Source organism: Diadema setosum, chromosome 4, assembly GCF_964275005.1.
Source record: "Diadema setosum chromosome 4, eeDiaSeto1, whole genome shotgun sequence".
Lineage (NCBI taxonomy): Eukaryota > Metazoa > Echinodermata > Echinoidea > Diadematoida > Diadematidae > Diadema > Diadema setosum.
This window is the reverse complement of record NC_092688.1, coordinates 10,255,911-10,260,811: the sequence shown is the minus strand read 5'-3', so window position 1 is coordinate 10,260,811 and position 4,901 is coordinate 10,255,911. Positions and strand designations below refer to the sequence as shown.

Here is a 4,901-nt window from a genome sequence, read left to right as displayed (position 1 = left end):
CAAATGTTTTCTCATAATAGTATCTCCTATCGTGTTATGAATAGACATTACAGTTAAAATACATTCAATTGATTTCCATGCACAAAGCAATATCACTTACAATTCAAGATTATAGAATGTGCTCTTTTAAGTACCAACACTTTAAGTTTGAATAGCTAATTAGTTCTGTTCATTTTTTGTTTTGTTTTATCTATGTATGTGGACTGCAGGAAGCTTTTCTCTGAGGAAGTAGCACATAGAATGTTAGAAGAACATTTATATAATAAAGTTTGGACTTTGATAAATGTGTCGTCTGTTTTGCAGTCCATATTTTCCAAGCTTTTCAAATTAAAACATTACAAAGAGATATTACGATGAAGGTAACATCTGCGACCACAGCTTGGAAATCATTTCAAATTCCCTTGAACACTTTAATTTGTTGTGAGTAGGACAAATCTTATCATATAAGGATGCATATCATGGGTTTAACATCGGCATTTACATCCACAGATCTCCTTTTCATCACAGGCAGAATTAGTTTATTTCTATGGCTTTAACAGTGGATGGTAGCTTCATGCTTTAACGGTCATGAGCAATGCTCCAAGCGTGTGCAACGGAGAGACAAACAAAAATGTTTTGAGAGCCCAAACTTTGCTATAACCAATAACCCTGTAATTACCACATTACCTACTCCTATACGTATTCTTGTTTGTGAATAACAGAGTGACACAGCCTTTAATTGAACGAAACGATTTGCTTACATACCAAGCCAACAGTGACAATTAGATTAAAGTTTTAGATGTTGGAAATTACTCTTTAGAATTTGGTGTGTAGTCACAGAGAAGCCGTCGCCACACTTGTTGCCTCAGTTCCTGAAAAAAAAAATCATAATTATGTTGTAATAATTCGATCAAAGAGCAAACATATACACTTGGGTCAGAACGAAATACCCCATCCCAGCAGAAAATGATAATAACAAAAAGATAACAATAACAAAATAACAAATAACAAACAAAATTTTAATGAGCAATGATAGCCCCTTTTATAATGTTTGAACAACCTCCTTTGTTTGAATATCCCACGACAGCATAAACTTTATGGTGATTGATCGACACATCAGATTGTAATATACATTTCAATGCGCTTATGTTTGTGTGAAAGACCAGTGTGTCGACAGATGATCAATTTTCATTCCCGTATTCCTAACATACATTGAAGAAAAACTGACTGGCTTAAGATGGAAAGAACAGGTTTTCTGCTAAAAATGACTTGGTCACTTTCTTTGAAACAACTACTAATACTATTTGTTCTGTGACACAATCACAAAATGATTCCTAGAGTGACTTGCTGTCATGCGATTATATGGCGAATCATTAACGCTTGACATGATTATAATGGCAAAACTGATGTAGAAGAATTTGAAATGGTGGGGGATAAGGCAAACGCTAAATCAGTAGTAATATTCCGAGCCAGAATATTGAAGCAACTCTCTAGAGCAATTTCCTTCTGCCATGTTACACAGAAAAATATGCTGTACAATAAATTTGAGATAATCTGATCCCTCAAGACAGAACCAATAGGAACGGTGTTTTGAATGCTATTTGCGAATACCACCCCATGCGAAAGCACTTTAACCGGTATACGATGCTCATTCTTGGTTGGAATTTTTTTTTCTCACGTCTGTTCTTTGCGCCATCTCCTCGAAGAAGATAGCATGAATAACATCAGCAATCTTTTTTTTTTTTTTTTTTTTTTTTTTTTACAGCACAGTTCTTTTGAAGCAAAAATAAAGGACTCAGCCGAGTTCTCACCTGTAGTGGTAGTTGAATGAGTAGTGTCAAATCTCTTGTATGCCCGATCTTTCCCGCTCTTTTTTTCCTGTTATGAAATATGGAGAATTTGCAGAACAGCGATGATTGCACATGAACTCACTTCTGGAAAAACTGAGTGAAATAAGTATAAGAAGATTGTAACCGTGCTGATGACGGGAAATATGGTTGTGATTCTGATAGTCGGCGCAACTTTATTTCAAACTGGGTAGCACTGGTATACATGTCGAGGCTAGATAGGGGTTATACCACGGAAGTATGATCTGATTGGTTTATGAATAACAGAGCACTGAAGAGGCAAAGAGAATGATTACAACATGATATGATGATATTATTCAGCATATTCAGTGTTGTTATTATTGTATTATTTGTAGTGGCATACTCGTATATACCAGGGATGCAAATAACTCTCTGTACAATGCGTCATACATTCCCCATATTCTGGAAAGAAATTGAAGCCATTCTGTTAGTATTTCTCGCTATACAATTCCTTTTCACACGCTGCATCCACACTGACATAAAACCTACACAATTTTCACCAGTGTTTAAACAATTTTCAGTTAGGGTTACCTCAGATGTTCCAGACTGTGGAGAGACAGCTCTTCTCCGAGAACAGAACTTGATGTTTATCTAGATACGGAAAAAAATAAGAGGACATAATCACGAAGTTATTTTACTTCAGTGATTGGTGAAACTGTGTCATGCTCATGGTATTATCTTGTCTGAATATACACGACTGTGTCATCAGCTTCTATGTTTGTCATATTGCCCAGTTTCTGGTTTATATTCTACTCGTTACGCTTAAAACTACGGCTCTATTTCAGCGTTAGTTTGATATTAAGTCTTGTTCCTTCAAGCAATGTTTAACCTGATGGGATCGTGAATTCATTTCCCCTGAAACAAAACAAAAGTCAAAACGTACAAAGAAAAACCTTGATGATACGGAAATGTTTGTGGGGTGGGGGTGGGATGTCCGATGACTGTGTTCAATGTAAAACGTGAAAATGGCGCCTATTTCACATAGGCCTCAGCTACTGAGTAGCTATTGCTTTACCAAAACAAATCTTTTGCAGACTTACGTATGTCTTTGGAGCCTACGTTCCATGTCCTTCTGAAGATTGCAGTCCTTACCTGTCATCACTTATATTACATCACGTTAACACGTGCTCTCAAGGTTTAATTAGTCAACGTTGTGTGTATACATGTGTATTTTTGTGTTTTAAAAGACAGAAATGCATGTACCTTCAAACGAAACTTGACATTTTAAGAAAAAAGTAAGCGGATTACATTATGGTTATCTGACATTGAAAATAAAGGCTCGTTATTCCACTGTTTGCTTTCCAAAACACAAAATTTCCGAAAACCTAGATATTTGATAATCTGAAAGTGAAAATGGGTTCGTCAATAGACTATTTTGTGGTATTATTCCGAAGGCTCGTTACTTCGAAGGTTTGTAATTACGAAAATAAAATAGGTTTCGTTATACGAAGGTTTGTTGATACGAAAACGAAATGAGGTTCGTTAATCTCAAAATGAAAAGAAAGAGCGTACTTACTACATATCTTCGGAACTACGAACCTCATTCCGTTTTCGGAATAATAAACCTTCGACATAGCGAACTGTTACCCCGAAAATTATCTGAGAACTTACCTCATCGTTCAAAAGAATCTGAAAGACCAAGATGAAAACGCCCTGTAATGACAACGAAAGCAAATCAAATATCGAATAATCATTCTTTCCTTCCTAATAATACTACATCATTATGAGAGGGGTAAAAACTTTAATAATCACGTGGGAGGTTTCAAAATTTATCGAATTTGATGAAGAATCATATTTATTTGTGTCTGAAACAATTCAGATGTTCATCCTGATATACCTTAATACAATTTGCTTGCTAATGTGTTGCCTAGGCAAAACTCTCCCTGGTATGCAAAACAGTTACTGTAGATATCAAACGTATATAATAGGACTAACTTTTTTTTCACATGTGATCCCTTATGGGACGATTAAAAATTTGATTTGACCTTCTGGTTGCCGGGAAAAAAATGACCCAAAATAAGAGGAAACATACCAATCAATTATTAATCTTAGTTGCCCGATCGGGCCACAAAAAGATAAGTTTACTGAGTAGTGAAGTAAACTTATTTTTGCTTCATTTGCGATGAGTCGGAATTTATACTGGGTCCACATAGCCCTCTTACTCATCTCAAGATCACTTTCTTTATCTGTGCCTTTCTATATATATATATATATATATATATATATATATATATATATATCTTCCTCTGTCTCCCTCTCCATGCTTCACGTCATGCTGCACATCAAATCACGTGATTTCTTACCTGCGTGGTGTTCACGATAACGAATAGATAGGAGAATACTACGTGAATAGTGCCGAAAAAGCCAAGAATCCACTGTATTCCCAAGATGGGAAGAAGTATGGCAACCGCCCGAGCAGAGGAGCTGAAAAGTGATGAGGTTTTCTACTGTTATTTTTGTCTTTTGAGGTTAGCGAGGAGTATAAAATACATCTTGCTTGTACTTGAAGAGAACATCTAATGATTAATTGGCTTTCATTCGAAGTTTACGAATTACGTCATCATTTTGATAGCAATATCGATTTCGTAGATAAAATGAAAAGTGATATGATGACTCTGCCAAGATTATTCTTGAGATGAAAAACATGAAATTATGATACTCTTTTATTTTGCAGATACTATGAAAGGTAAATTTATGTTAACTTTGCCAAAATTATTCTTGAGATGAAAAACAATAAATCATATATTTTTTTCACGATCTACATGTATACATGACACCATTTCAGGATGCAATGAATCAAATCAAGTGTTTTAAAATACTTACAAAAACTTTTCCTTTTCAGACTTGTCCCGAAATGCTTTGACCGAGACAAAAGTTCGAAGAGCGAAGACGAGCACACATGCATTGCACTGAAAACAAGAAAAGAAATACGCATGAGAAAATCTACATCACTGTTGAGCCATATAACATTGATAGCTGAAATGAAAACCAAGTCTTTGCTGTTAGGAATCGCTTATTGCTTTTGCTCAACCTTAATTTAACTTTCTTATCCCA

General features: G+C 35.3%; 1 long non-coding RNA gene across 1 annotated transcript; it reads right to left on the bottom strand.

The window, feature by feature from the left end:
- Positions 1-1,822: 1,822 nt before the first annotated feature.
- LOC140228065 (uncharacterized) lies at positions 1,823-4,166 on the bottom strand. Its single transcript, XR_011901074.1, has 4 exons — positions 4,151-4,166; positions 3,459-3,500; positions 2,379-2,438; positions 1,823-1,857 (listed from the first exon to the last, which is right to left on the bottom strand). It is a non-coding gene; the product is annotated as an uncharacterized lncRNA (long non-coding RNA).
- Positions 4,167-4,901: the final 735 nt, after the last annotated feature.